Source organism: Aquila chrysaetos, chromosome 2 (assembly GCF_900496995.4).
Source record: "Aquila chrysaetos chrysaetos chromosome 2, bAquChr1.4, whole genome shotgun sequence".
Classification (NCBI taxonomy): Eukaryota; Metazoa; Chordata; class Aves; order Accipitriformes; family Accipitridae; genus Aquila; species Aquila chrysaetos.
Window position 1 is genome coordinate 19,742,447 of NC_044005.1, and position 15,777 is coordinate 19,758,223.

The window sequence follows — 15,777 nt, forward strand, 5'->3', positions numbered from 1 at the left end:
TTCTCCTTAATTGCCCTCCTTACCCTGCTGATTGACTGCCTTGCTCTATGCTGTGGGAGCTGTGGGTCCCACCGCTCCCAGCCCAGATTAGACAAGACCTGAACTATCCTATTGACTGGGTGGAGGCTGTAATTTCTGGGCTGTCGTAGCCTGGCTAGAGGCTCCAGCGGGCCTGACAAAGGTCACTGCAGCCATGCCTGTGTGCTGTTGCTGCTGTGCTGGTGTTCTGCATTAGGCGTGGTCTGGGCACATTTGCACACCGAGCCCCGGGGGGACTGTGGCAAAGCAGTGCTGAAGCTTCAGGGGTAGGAATCAGATGCCTAATGGGCCCAACCTGAGCACCTCTAGCTGTACACAGTGCTCAATTTATATGACACACAAACATTCCCACTGACCAGGAGACGCTCAGGGATTTTTAGTGCTTCAAGCCTGCTGACCTCTGGAAGTGCAGATTGCTCTCCTGAACGGTCACCTACATTCAATTGCTGTTCCCGGTGCGTTCAGCTGAGTGGCACCGCTGGTGCTTGTGTTAACTCCACCTTACCATCTGAGGGAGATGAGGATTTGTTAACTTTGGGTGGGGAGTGGAAATGGCACTGAGGTTTGCAGTCTGCCTGGAGCAAATCCACAGGCTGACAGACTTGAGAGGTTTCACAAGTTAATGCCGGGTACAGCCAATGGTAACCCTCATCCACGGCCCCAGCATGGAAATGGCAGCAAACGCTTGGCTGAGGCCTTGCTTGTGCCTCCGAAGGGAGGTACCTGCTAAGCCAAGCCACCTCACTCAGCACCACCAGCTCCCTGCTCCAGAGCCAGAGGGGGACAAGCTGCTGGAGCGTTGCAACCCACTGGTAGCCACAGCTGGTGATGACGTGTGACTGTCACTGCTCTGTACAGATCACCGCGTCAGATGGACGCTCATCATTCATAATGAAAACTCTTGCTGAGGCCATCCCTTAGCAACAAAACTCTTACAGTCCTTGGACTGGTGCAACAGCTGAAGACTGGACACCTTCTCTACCACCAGTGCTGCAAAGTGGTGTGTAGCAAAGCTGTCCCACATAGTGAACCTGCAGCGAGGCACTGTACCCGCAGTACTGATTAATGTGAGCTGACCCTGCTGGTGTGAAAGACTTTTTTGGGTGTCACTCTATATATACGCTTATCCTTAAATGATGTCCTACCAGACACATCTATGTCCTTCTTGGTTGGCACGGCTTGGCTACTGGCTGACCTCTGCCTTGGAAGAGCAAGCCTGGTAATCTTGAGAAGCACAATAACTAATCGGCATCTTAAAGAAACCAGTGTGACACAGTGAAGCCCTTCAACCTCCTAGACCTGAGGAATAAAATACCCATGAATGAAGGTAACTTCAGGCAGGAATAAACAGCTCAGCTTTTGCCCAGGTCTTAGCTGAAAGGCCCAGCAACACTGGCACACTGGGTGAAGGCCATGTTATGACAGTTCCAGTAACTGTCTTCTGATAGTTTCTGATGTGCTCAAGTCTAGAGCAGCCTGGAAGAGCAACACCACAATAATTCCAGTTACTCTACTCCAGCAAGACTGAGAAAGTCTTCACCCATGAGATGCTACCAGCATCTAGATTTATATATTGACTACATGCTCCAGGTTCCTTAGTGCCATTTACTCCAACACCACAGGCCTCCAGCACACAGTAAAGGTGAAATTACAAGCCAGGAAGCCTGAGCAAATAAAAAAAACCCCACAAATATGGTACTTCAACTGTATCAACTACTTCTTGCACATGTGCAAACTCCCATTTCACTACTACTAGCAGAACACTCAGGCCCTTACATGCTAGATATTTACTGTTTTCTAAGTTCTAACTAGAAGCTTTATAGGATAAGATGGAAGAGACTAACAACCACCTTTGGCCACCTTTGTATGTCCGTGGACAACTACCTAAGGGAGCTAATGCACAGTAACCAGGCTAACGTGCCTGTGTGCTCGCTGCAGCGTGCTTGCTGTGGGAAGAGGCTTACTGGCAATTACTGAGCAAGGGACCTGCAAGAAGTGCATCAAGCCACCTTCTAGAACAAAAGCTTAAACTTCATTAGCCCTGTAGGGTACAAGTGTGCCGCACCTTGTGGACTGTAAATTCACCATCTAGCTTGCTAGTGAAAAGTCTCCCAGAGCAGAGATCAGAGTAATCAGTCCTTCTAATGAATGGAGTGAGATTCAAGAGGTCTGCAAGGGAGCTGCCCCACTTGCACAGAGTGTGCCAGGGTGTGTTACAGATAGCCGCCCAGCATTTCAAACAGTTGCTGCTGAGCGGCAGACACTTTCTGCACTGGCTGACATTAAAGAAGACCCTGAATATGCATGTTGCCCTCTCTGCTGACAGCTGAGTCTCTGATGTAGTGAAATGCAGAACATCTGCCACAGGAGCAAGCCCTCCTGAATAAATTAGCATCCACCCGGGATATGAGCTTGGACCCCTCAACCGGCTGAGACCAGCTAAGAGACCGGAAAGGGGACACGGGGGCATCCACGCCTCACTTACCAAGTCTACACAAGGCTGGCAATAGTCAAAACCATATTGAATGCAGGAAACGAGCAGGGGAGGCCCATGGGCCTTGCCCGTGTTCAGGTCTTTTGTGGCAGCCTGGGACTTGTTCATGACAATTCCCGGGTGACCACAGGAAGTAAAAGACCCCCCAAGCTAAGGGAGGAAGCAAGGAAGGAAGGAAGGAAGGGAGGGAGGGAGGGAAAAAAAAGCTGTGTAGTGGTTTCCATCAACCTAGGCTGGAAAAAGCAATTCCTCCTGCACATCATTGAAAGCCCACAGGTATTAGCAGGCACACTGCTGGGAGCACAACCCTGGCTCTCCGTATGCTGTCTTTTGCTGATGCCACACTCCTCTGCATCACTGGAGGGCTGGAATAACACAGGAACAAACTCCCCCATACCCAAGGTCGACACCAAGGAGCTGAGCAATTCCTCCTTGGCCCCACAAATGATGAACAGAAGCCCTGATGCACATACTTAAAGCATTTCAAGAGAGTGCAGGCAGGATCAGCAGAGACATATCTGCTTCTTTTTCAGCCTGTCCTCCCTCGAAGTCGGGAATCTGATGCTGAAAGAGACTTCGGTCTATCGCATCCCTTCTGTCCATTGTGGGGCAGCACTGCCTTTTCCTTGCTGAAGCAATGCAGCGGGGTCCTTTGAGCAACAGGCTCCGCAGACCTTCCAAGGAAACAGGCTGTTCCCAGAGGTTTGCATCTTCCTTCACAGAATTTATTGTCCAGGCTACAACAGCTCGGGTCGCAGCCCTGGCTGGGCGGCTGCCTTCGTTGGCTCAGTGGGAACGCTCACTACCAGGGCGAGGATGAAACTCCCTGAATTTTAATCACATTTTGGTTGCCAGTGCCAAGGCCAGGAAAATACTTGTTTACATGATTAGAAATAAGAAGTGTTACATACACATAGTTTTGTCAGCAATTAGTGCCTGAGCATAGCAGACAATAACCTCCTGGCTGAATACAATGCAAATCCCTTGGCTACAACCTTCTGGCATGACTTTACCTGTAGGACCTTGATGTTCCCAGAGCTCACACAAGGGAATGGCACTTCAGCTGGACTCCTGGTTTGACCAGGAAAAAGAAAATGTACTGGGGAGCTAAGCCCTTAGCAGTAAATACAGCTACAAGAAAGAAGGAACCTATGTGCATCAGGCATAGCTGTGTTTGGTGAAGGACAGTTTTAGCTCTCCATCAGATCAGGAGCAACTCAGTGGGAGCCAGTGAGCCACAGTGGTTCAGAGGAAAACAAAATCAAGTTCTTTGTGTCTGTGCAATAAGGCACAGAGGAGAGACTCAAGGCAGCCACAGGATTGCTCTTTGAGGAGCTTGGACTGCAGCTCACTGATGGGTCAGGCCAGAGAACGGAGCGGTGCTTTACAGGGTTGGGAAGGGAGCTGGTCGTTGGCAATGTTTTTACCTGGACTGCCTGTAACATGGGCAAACACTCAGTGACAAGAGTCCTGCTGCCAAATCCCCACCAGATCTATGGGGATCTTTGCAAATGATAGAATGCAACAACCTTCTTATGGGAGGGTTTGGAAATGCAAAGCACCTATACAGCTGTAGCCCAATGCATTAATTTCTGAGCAGTTACACAACCTATGACACCCAGCTGCAGAACCACGCATGTATTGGTCTCTGTCCCTCTCTCCTTCTCTCTGTATGTCTCTCTTTTTAACATTAGGGAGGCGAGTGCTTCAGCATTTACGTGAAAAATCTTTAATGCAGCCTTCTAAAACCATCCTCCCTTAATGACACTGCCTGTTTAGCTATCCTTTGCAGCTCATCATCTGTCATAAGAAATGCAGCACATTTGGTTTTTTATACTGCAAGAACGAGCAACACCCTCTGCTTCCTAAATCTTCCAAAATAAGTTGCATGCATCTCCGGGTAACTTGCAGACAAGCTAAAAATAGGAAAAGTCAACCTCTGAATTTAATTTTTTGCTTTTCTTTTTTTTCTTGGATATGCTCCCTGTGTTGAGCAGTTGCACTTCCCGTTAGATCAGGCACTAGACAATAGTTTTCCAAGAGTCTGGAAATGAAAGAAACCCGTAAAACAATTCCACATCCAGCAGCACAGAGCTGCTGGCACTCACTGAAAGGTCTGCCCTGGAAGTGGCCTGGGTTGTCTCTCTCCTGTCTGCCGCCTTTATAGTGATATTTCTCTTCCAAAAATCTTCCTAAGCTGTCTGCTTTTATCTGCTCCTGCTACCTACTGAGCATCCCTGGTTTTCTCAGGCTGTGCATCCCTCAGTGTCTTGCTCCCACTCACTGCTGAGATTAATGCTGTGTAATATTCCAGAGCTATCACATTCTGGTACTTGGAGCTCATTTCGTTCTTTCTCAAAATCAAATTTAAATTAAAAATACCCACAATTGAAAGGCTGTATATCTAAGTGGCTGCACAGATCTAGGAGCAAGTAATGGTTGGGGGGGGTAGTGAAGGGGAGGCCCTGTCAGATCAAATGGGTAGTCTTTTTGATGTGAAAAAGGTTCTCCACTTTATTTAGGTGTAGGTATGCAACTTGTATGAGCCAACACTCCCTAGCATGCAGTGAAAACCCTGTCTAATTTGGAGCACCTTGGGTGCTTTGGATTGCCCTCCGCAGGTTTCCTGACCAGGTCAGCAACAAGGCAGGGACTGCACCAGCCCAAAGTGTCAGGAGGTGGACCGAAGGAGCCATCCTGCTTCATGGACGTGCTGTTGGCGATGAGTGATCGGCTCAAGGCAAGTCTGGCTGCAGGACAGTGGTGCTATGATTCACCCCCCTGGGCTGGGATCCAGCTAGGAAACAGCCAGGAAATCAAATTCTCACACTTCTCAGGACACAGGCAGGAGGTGGGGGGGAAACCGGCCAAATCTCGCTAGTGAATAACTGCAGAGTCACCTGCAGAGTCTCTTGACCCATCTGCCTCCAGCACCGGCAGGGCTATGACGGAAGATGGGCACCCAGCTCGTGTCCATTCCCAAAGGGGCTGGATCTGCCTTACCCGTGCCCCACAAATGGACTGGAGGATTCGCCTCCCTCTGCCCAACCCAAGGGCCAGCTCCAGAGCACAGCAGCTGACTTCACCACGCATGGATAGAGGAGGCACTTTCTACCCACTCTTGCACTTCTCTTTGAAACAGGTGTTGCTCCTTTGCCTTCAATGGAATAAATGCCATGAAGCACTACAATGATAATTAAAAATGTACTTGCATACTACGTCACGGAAGAGTGAGCTAATAAGGTAATGATGACTAACTCCAGTGTTTCAACCCGGGGGAACTGAGTTCCCCAGAAGAGCAAATTAGGTGGCATGTTGTTACTGACAGCTCCTACAGCAGCCCAGTTGGGTACATGGCAGACAGGTCTCCTGACTGACAGAGCAAAATGCCGATTTACATGGTACAGAATGATGTTTTTCCTCCTAGGAAGGGCAGTCTCTGTGGGCTGGAGCTGATGAAATCTCCTCTGCTTCACACCTTTTGTGAGCAATGCTTGGCTGGACAAAGCCTCCCTTCTGTGCTTTTCTGGAGGAAGAATAAACCACCTTATTCCTGCATGTATCAAACTCAGCTGCCAGCCATTTTCAGTTTGTTGCAATAAACTGAGAGCTTCTAAACTCTGGCTGGCATAAGAGTCCAACAGCAATGAGGTCAAAGAGGAGAGAAACATTCTGCGCTTTGAAGAGAGCTGGGATATTTGCCAAGATCAAGCACAGTTTTTTCTCTAGCCAGTCAAGGGACAGAGAAGATTTTCCAGACCTTGTTGTCCAATTCAGAGTAGTTTGGCCAAAAGCAATATTCTGGAGGAATCCACTCTGGGCTGAATTTGGATTTTATTTTTAGTCAAATGGTCTGTCCTTCATTGCAAGGAGGAAAATACCATACAATCTATATTCAGGCATCCACAAAAATACTGCTTTGAGACATACTGCAGTAAGAACAACCCCACCACCAATTCTCCACGTTGGAGTACAGCCATAGTGCTTATCATTGATTTGTATGGTGTCCAAGCCATCCCAGTGTACGGAAACATCGATGTCCTGTCGGTGGGGCTCACTTGCCGGCACCCTTTGCCCAAGCCTGGCTCCCGCAGAAGGTCACTTTTCTGTCACCAGGGCTTTGGGTCAGGGGGAGGCAGCAGCAAGCAGCAGGCCTTGCCCTCTGCTGTCATGGTCCAGGCGCCCAGCCTGACCTTCTCCCTGGCTTTAGGCTTCTCTGTGCGGAAACACTGCCTGCTTGTTATGGCAAGCAGTGTTACAGCAAGGCCCCACCACCTACTGCACGCTGCAGTCATTTCTGCTGCATGCCTGTAATTAACTTCTCCATAGTGGTGAAAATAAAGAATGGGCTCATAGAAACAGTAGGAGGAAACCAGAAACACTTCTCATTTTTCTATGTGAAGTCTTCTGGGACATGTCACATCATCCCAATAAAGTCTACAAACCCAGGGCTCCCAGGTGGCCAGGGATCTACCCCAATGCAACATCACATCCTGGCATGGATCCTGTTCCATTTCCACCTGCATCCACAAATGTCATCTTTCTGCTTCCTCCTCCCTGCCCTCAGTGCCCCATTCAAGGGTCACTAGATCCTGAGCTCATGCCTCTCAAGACAGTGTTAGAAAAATCGTGACTGCTGAGAGCAGTGCCTGGCCGCCCAAGGCTTGCCCTGGAAGACTAGCACATTAGGCCAGCTCAGTGTCATTTAGCAACATAATGAGGTCTCCTTAGAAATGCAGTTTCAAAATAGATTACCTGGGCTTGCAGATGAGCTGCCCTCTGGTCACAGATTAATCCTGCTTAGTGGAAATCTGGGCGCAACAGCAATGCACAGGGATATTTCTACTTAAAACTATGGAGATTTTTGTCTTTTACACCTTTTCTAGATAATAGTTTGCTAGTCGCTTTCTGTTTATAGAAGATCCTATCATATGTAGACAATGTAGGGAATGACAAACTTTTTGTAACCCCCTTGCAGAGGCATCCAGCTGACAGATGCAGAGTAGCCATTGCCTACACTCGGTGATGCCCAGTGACAGCTCTCTGTGCCCATTGCTCTCAGAGATACTGTGTCCTGCTTGGCAGATCAGACCACATACAAACGAGTAAAAGGCAAGGTTTCAGAAGGACTACAAGTGTCCCCTGGACTTTTTGCCCAGAACCTGCATTACACCCAATCCTTCAGCATGCAAAAGAGATACAGTTTTTCATAATTTTATTTTTGCTTAAAAATAAGAATTTGGAGCCTCCTCTTTCGTTCCCTAATAATACATTAACTGTAGGTATAGGTGTTTGCAGACAATAATAGTCTTTTTACTTTTCCATTGCAATGCAATAGAATAATATAAAGGTTTAGCTAGGAGGAGAGTTTGACTTCTCCATGTAAAAGCTGTCACAGTGAAAATAAAAATGAACCCAGCAAATGGTGCAGCTGCACAAACCCACACTGCCTCAGCTGCAGCAGGGTGAGTTGCTGCACCGTGACGGCACTTCGGTACCAGTGCCGATGTGCAGGCAAGCTGCCGGGAGCAGCCACGATGAGCCCAGAGGATGCGCCACTGCCATGTGCACAGCAAGGTGCTGCCAGCATTTGCCAGAGCCACCCCATTTTCCGCAGCTGCCCAAGAGGCTGGAGCACCAGGGCTGTCAGCCTGCCACGTGTGAGGCTCAGTAGGACGAGAGGCACATCTGCAGCTGGTGTTATGAAAGCTCTCTCCTCACCTTGGTTAAACGCATCCTGCAAACGCAGGAAGCAAGAATCCAGTTTTGTTCACTCCTCACATCAGTTTAGAGAGCCAACGGTATTTCAGTATGTATAAAAATTAACATTGTTTTAAATTACTAAAAAAAAATATAAGGTATATAATCATATGAAACTCATTCCTTATTATTACCTATGTACTTCTGGAAGGCACCGGTTTAATCAAGGACTGCAGACAGCTTTGGGAACCTTGGATGAAAGGTAACATATACAGGGAATTGGGTCTGGCAGCCAAAAGCACTCAGTGAGGGCACTGATATGTCCAAGGCAATGAAGACACATGTTTCCGAAGTGGAGATCTCTCAGATGTGCAGGTCTCCTCTAAATCAGCCAGAAAGCTCCCCCTCCTATCTTTTTACCATGCCTCGACAGGTTAGTGTGGGCACCAGCGGGTTTTTTTTTTTTATTACCAGGACAGCTGAGCCCTTTCTCCTCATTCAGGGTCTCTCCTTAGCCAGACATGGCATCCAAGCAGCACAGGCCCTCTCTCTGCCGGTGCAGTGATGACTGCAACAAACTCCCCTGGCACAGCTCCTGGCCCAACTCTGGCGGCACATGTGGAGTCACATCCTCCCCGTGGCTTGCGAGCCAGCACTACCTTCCACCATACGTTATCACCACACATTATCACCACTGAGTTTCCTTCCTCCGAGTACTGAAGGGAGGAAGCACTGCCTCAAGCACTGCTTACGAAGCATGCACACATCCAGCTATGCTAAGATGAAAGTATCCTCAGCCATTTCCTCGTTGGTAAGCTGGCCCATGAATTAGCCCACTTTTTCACGTGGCTCTTTGCCACATCCCTCTGTGGCGTCACTTACAGGAACAGGCCTAAACTTCCCCATTTGCAAAATGGGATTAAATCATAGTTGCCTTGTCTATGCATCAATTTACTAAGCAATAAACATTCAACTTGCAGCAAACCCAATAATAATTAAAGCTGACAAAGTGCTTTGGTCAAGTGGGCGTTGCTCAGGCATGGTGACCCAGTAGGAAGAGGTGCTAATGGCAGGGCACAGCCATGGAGAGCTCTGCACCACCCTCCGGGCCCTCAGCCCAGCATCCCACAGCTGGAGGCACTTTATTTCTCACCTTCCCAGGAGCCACAAGGCACACAGTAAGGGATGGGCATGAGGCTGAGAGTAGCCAAGGGTTCGCAAAAAGTCTTAGTGATACCCTGCAGCTTCACCAAAGGAGGCAGCTAGTGGGATTTGGGAGAGGCCATTTTTGGGAGCGTTTCACAGGCTCCTGGGGGAGCTGGGGCAGGTTTCCCTCCCCAGGCAGCTTGGTGACAGAAAGGCGGGAGGGAGAGGATTGTCAAGATCTGGAAAGAGGCAGGAAGGAAGTGGGAGTGCAACTTCCTACTCAGGACACTGAGACTTGACCCCTGCTCAACTTCCCTATGACTCAAATGGTATTTCTTAAAGTAGCCCTCCTTCCAATGACTAAAAAATAGCAACTGCTGAAGCAGAAGAGGCTGCTGACTAATGCTGTACTTTCTCTTGAGAATAAGTTGGTACAAGCACCAGTTTTTGGATGAGCTAGTCGGGACTGCCAGAGTTACCCCGTGACAGCTGACCTACAGTTCCCATGCAGACTGTCTTCTGAAATACAGAAAAGATGATTAAACAGGGCAACTTCAATAAAACAACTTCAATAACAACTGCATTACAATCTACATAAATGACATTTGTAAGGGATCTACATTTTCAGTGGCAAAAATTTTTGGAGTCCTCAGATGAAAAGCGCATGAAAACTACCAGCAGAGACCACAGGCCTTCCCTGAATCGACTCCACTTGCACATGAGCACATCATTTGGAAAAACATCTTATCCCAGTGCTGAGTGCCCAGTGACCACAACCTTTGTCAGGCTGTGGCAAGGAGAGGTTCCTCTCACTGTGAAAAAATCTGGGCTTTATTTCCAGGCTGAATTTGTTGAGATGGACCTTCCCCCCATTTGCTGTTACTGTGCTCTCGCCTGCCAGACTGAGGAGCCCTACAACGGTATGTTCCTGATGGGAATACCTGTAGATAGAAAGCTTGATTTAACCAGTGAGATGAAGGTCCCAGCAGCTCCCACAGTGAGGCAGGGCTGTCAGTGCATTTGCCAAGCAGACATTTTACATTGTGCCCATCCTACTGAGCAGTCTTAGCTGTGCCGCATCAGTAAGCTGATCTCCTTCTTCACCAGGCTCCAACTTTTGTATTGTCCACAAATATGATCAGTGCAGGATTCATGTTGTTGCCCTTCAGACCATTGATAAAAGCCATTAAAGATGTGGGATCAAGGAACAGCCACTGTAGGCAGGTGCAAACCCACCAGAAAAAGAGATACATACACACACACACACACACGCAGAGCGTGTGCCACAGTTAATGCAGGAGAAGAGGCAAGATTAACACTGCAGTTGCCTGCAGGACCCCACTGGAAACAGGCCTGCCAAAAGAACAATTCCCCAATTACAGTTACATAGGAGGTCTGGCAGTGAGTCACTTTCCGAGCCACTGAACATGCTCCACTTTGAATTATGTATCATTTGGGGTTTTTTAATCAAAACATCGTGTTTTCGCAAAGACAATGCCTGGATGAAAACTAAATTTAAACACATAAATATTTTTACCTTTACCCACCAAACTTACTAGCTCAACAAAGAAAGGATCTCTAGTTAGTTTGACAATGATTGGCATTTATTAGCCCCCTCTTCCCTCATTTTTTAATGAAGAATCCTATTCAGCTATTCCATGTTTTTGCCTGGACTTAAAGATCATGAATGGACATCTCATTTGTACTTCTCAAATATTAGTAAAAACATCATCTTTCTTCCACTCTTCTGGCATTCCCCTAGTGCTCCTAGTGACACTGCAAATCAACGTCTTTGGCAGTTTCTGCTCAAAAGCCTTTTGAGTGACTTTTGGACAAAACCCATTTCCTCACTGTCATGCAACATTTGCATCTTTATCTAGCTTTCTCCATAGTCCTTGCCCTGACGATGTACTCTGTTGAGTATTGGGCTGGTACCACTGATATAACTAGTTTAGTCCTGAAATATGTTTTAAAAAAAAAACCTTGGAAAAACTGTCTTCTTTTTCTTTACATGAACAGAATCATAGAATCATTTTGGGTGGAAAAGACCTTTAAGATCATCAAGTCCAACCATTAACCTAACACTGCCAAGTCCGCCACTAAACCATGTCCCTAAGTGCCACATCTACACATCTTTTATATACCTCCAGAGATGGTGACTCCACCACTTCCCTCGGCAGCCTGTTCCAATGCCTGACAACCCTTTAAGTGAAGTGTTTTTTCCTAATATCCAAACTAAACCTCCCCTGGTGCAACTTGAGGCCATTTCTTGTCCTATCACTTGTTACCTGGGAGAAGAGACCGACACTTACCTCACTACAACCTCCTTTCAGGTAGTTGTAGAGAGCGATAAGGTCTCCCCGCAGCCTTTTTTTCTCCAGACTAATAGAAGAATAGAATTATGGTTCAGACTGGTTTCTCTTTTTTGCATTTACCTGTTTGCCACCATCTTGCTGTTACAGGAGACCTCTATTCACCATATTTCAGCTGTTGCAGGAGACTCCAGGTGCTCTCTGCGCATTGGTGATATGTCTCTTTCCCAAGCAGTGCCCATCCAGCACCTCAAAGGAGGTCAACAGGTACAGAAGATGCCTGCCCTGGGGTCATGCCAGGAAAGGCAGAAGCCGGGAGTAAGACAGAGTCAGACTGACTCAGCATCCCTCCATGGCAAAACACTCTTCTGGTTAAAAAGAAGCAGATCTCCCTGGGGAGAGCAAATTAGCAACCAGTATCTGACACTGTTTATCTTTCTTCTGATAGATGAACCATTTTTTCCTCTCTTTCAGAGGAATACTTGGCTGTACTTTCCTTTTAATGAGCTTTTGGACCAAAGCCCAAAAATGGATCAAAGCCATTGGAGGGAGGGGAAAGGGGACACATGACCCAAACCTTTGCCTTTTTTCTCTTTTTCTTTACAAACAGAAGTTGCACCTTTCATTATTGAGGTTAATGTCAACAAAGGGGCTCGGTGCTTTGCTTCTGGAGCGGCAGATGACCTGTCTGCCAGTTTACCAGTGACGGACATCGAGCAGGAGGCTGCTGCTGCCTCCCCGCTGGGAGAGCCCTCCAGAGAGGGGCAGAGAAAGGGTGGCTGCTGCCGATGGGCAGTGCTCGCCTTTCTAAGAAAATGCATCCCTGCCTGAACAAACACAGCGGCTCCTGGGGGAAAAACAGGAAGAAGATTAATGGATGATTTTGTACTTCTTGTGTGACACAAGGGCCCTAGTCTCAAGGTGGTGAGAAATTGCAGCTGTCAGGAGACAAAGGAGCGAGGCAGGGCAGGCAGGAGATCGTGTCACATCTCCGTTCTTCCTTCCCCATGTCCCTGAAGTGTGATTAGCAAGAGTCCACCACTCTCAGCAGACAGCTTTGAGATCATTGAGTGGAAAGCACCCCCACTGCCAGGAGCTGTTGCTGCTGTGACAGCCCAGTACAGAGCGCAGGCCTAAAAATGGGAGATAAATAGTCCTGCATGGTTACAGCCATCAGGGCTTGGCTGTGGGTTTTGAGCCATTTTCCCCCTTTTCCAATTGAAAGGTTTGTCAGGAGTCTTGGAAACTTGCACTTGCTTACACATGCCTGCCATAAAAGGGAGCTGAGCACAATTAGGATGCTGATGAAGCTGGGAAAGGATGGGAGAGACAAAAATTGTATCATCCAGCAGAAGTAGAAACAGCAATAGCTGTAAAGAGCCCGCAGAGGCCTCCCGTCCCCCCCCAAAAAGACTTGTGGCTGCTGAAGTGGGGGGGGCAGTGTGGGCCCCTGCTGCCGGGCGAGGGGAGAGGCACAGCCCCCTGGCTCGGCAGAGATGGGGGGACACCCAGGGGCTCTCCAGCTGAGCTGCTGGGGCTCTGCCGGCTGCCTGGCATCAGCACGTAGGGCGACTGGGGATGCCAGGATGCTGCTGGCTGGGATGAGTGGTCGACAGAGGCTGTGTGTGATGAGGAGCAATGAGCACCGCGGGTGGCTGCGAGGCGGGTGACAGGGCGATTGCCAGCCCCCAGCTGCCACACAGCCTTCGCCTGGCGTTCAGACCGGAGAAAGGCCATTTCTAGCACAGCGGGAGCCAAGCATCCTCTCATCGGGCTTCAGCGGTTTTTGCTTGCTGTCGATATTTCTCCTGCTCTCTGAAAGTCTCCCTGACGCAGGGTGCTGGTGATGCTCCAAGCAGTTGCTGAGAGCCATCCTGCTCCCAAATTGTGGGAGGGAAATACCGCTGATAAGACGCAGGCTTTTATTTCCAGGAGACCTCTCACAAGAGGCGGTTGCCCTTCACTGAGTACATTTTGTGTATTAGGCTCCAAGTGTGACTGAGCGAGAACAGCCCATGGCTGCTGGCAGGCCCTCGGTACGCTGCCCAGCATGTCGCAGGCTTGCAACACCTCTGTTACACAGACCTGCTCGTGGCATACTCCAGATGGCAACTCAGGACGAGGGGATTAGCTGTATGGAGCACACTCCTACAGAAAATGAAGACACTGCCAGGCTTATTTGTTGGTGATTGTGTGCAGAGCTCTGGAACATGCACGCTTTGTTCTCCTTGATTCCTACCTTTGAAATATCTCTTCCCAGCAGAAGACAACTGCCATGTCTTGTTCGGTTTCAGAGCTCCTGTTGGAGGGGGCAGGGAGCCACATAGACTCATAGACATAATTTTCTTCCTCTTCATTTAGGTTTCTTTTTCTTAGGGTAAAGTAAGAGCCGTTTGAGCTGGAAGCATAGAGCTGCTTCTTATTTGCAAATCTCCTCCCTCTACCCCAAAATACAGCCATTTAAGGGATTTAACAAAAATGTTAAAACCTTGTGTCTGTCCTCCTCAAATATTAGCTATGCCAAGCATCTAAATGTGAAAGAAACATAATGAGGTTCCATAAGATTCAGAATGTGAAACACACCCAGGAGAAACCCAGCACGCGCTAATGGGCATTCCCCAGAGTTTCTGACTCACGGATGTGGTTGGTACTATTTCTGTAGGGCAAACAGCAAGAGGAGGAAGACAGCCACTAGCAGAGGTGTCTGCAAGCTGACTGCAGAAGTCAGTAATGCCAGAAGACTGGAGAGTGGCTAATGAAGCATCTCATTTCAGAAACAACAAGGGGAGACTCCAGGGAAGTGCAGTAGTGACCTACATAGAGCAGAAGGATACAACAGAAAGGCCTGGAGAGGTGAGGACAGCCAGGAGGAGGCAGAGGAATTGTCAGGGCAACACAAGAAGACTCTATCTGTATAAAATAGGATGTAATGAAGCAAAGGAAAGCATCTTTTCTACTGTGAGCTAAACAGGCAAGATGCACTCTGAGATGTGCTAATAGCTGATGTTCTGGTTCTTTCATGTTAAAAAAAAAATTAATAAAATTTGGTCTATGTTGGGAATTCGAGTCAACCATAACAAAAAACCACAGACATTTTGTGCAAACCAAAATGTGGGGAAATTTTTTTTATTAATTCAAAGAAACATAAAAATTACCCAGAATGTTTTGTTTGAGCCTTCAAAACAGTAAGGGAAATTTCTAAATAAACTATTGCTTCAAATTAAAAGAATATTTGAAACAATCATCTCAACAAAATACTTTTATGTTTTAAAAGGCTTTTTCAGTGTTCCTTCCCACTGAAGAAATTTAGTTAAACTGAGATTCATTTTAAAAATCTGCTACTTTACCTTACTCTACATATTCAGGGAGGTGGGGGAATGAAAAAAATCAATCAAGCTGCAGCCAGCAGCTGTTTCTAGAGTTGACATTGCTTATTGCAGCTCCCAAAGCAAAACAAAAGTATCTTGTCTCTGGTTTTAGTTAATTATTGGGAAAAAGAAACAAAAAAAATCACCTATTTCTCAGCAAAGACCACAGCTGAATATGCAGTACTGTTTCCTGATGAACACAGAAAACTGGAGGGAGATCTCGTTGTGGCAGACTGAGCACTCACCCTGTGGCAGGGACAGTAGAAGTGGCCCTGTGTCAGTCTGACCACTGCCCCGGCTTTCAGAGCTGACTTAAGCTGATGAGGGGAATGCGGAGCAAGTGAGCTAAGGTGGGAGCAAGTGCTTCTTCTCTTCCACTATGAAACAGCAAGTCCTAAAAAAGAGGGAGCTGCAGATGGTAAAGTCTTAAATTACCGTGGCGAGCTTTGCTGGAGAGTGTCTCTAGTCCCCTTAGATGGAGCCCGTCTGCAGCTGATTCACAGAAGGTCACGTCTGCTGGTGCTGCCCGAGTCCCGAGCCTACTCATCTAGTCAGTGCGCCTGACAGGGGTGAAAGAGTGGAGCTGGTTGAAAACATTTGATACAGCTCTAGACAGGCAGACTGATTTGCAAACTCAAAAGCACAGGAGAGACTGAGAGCTATTGCAATGGATTACAAATGAGCTTGGAAACATGGACGTGAGGCACAAGGAGGGAAC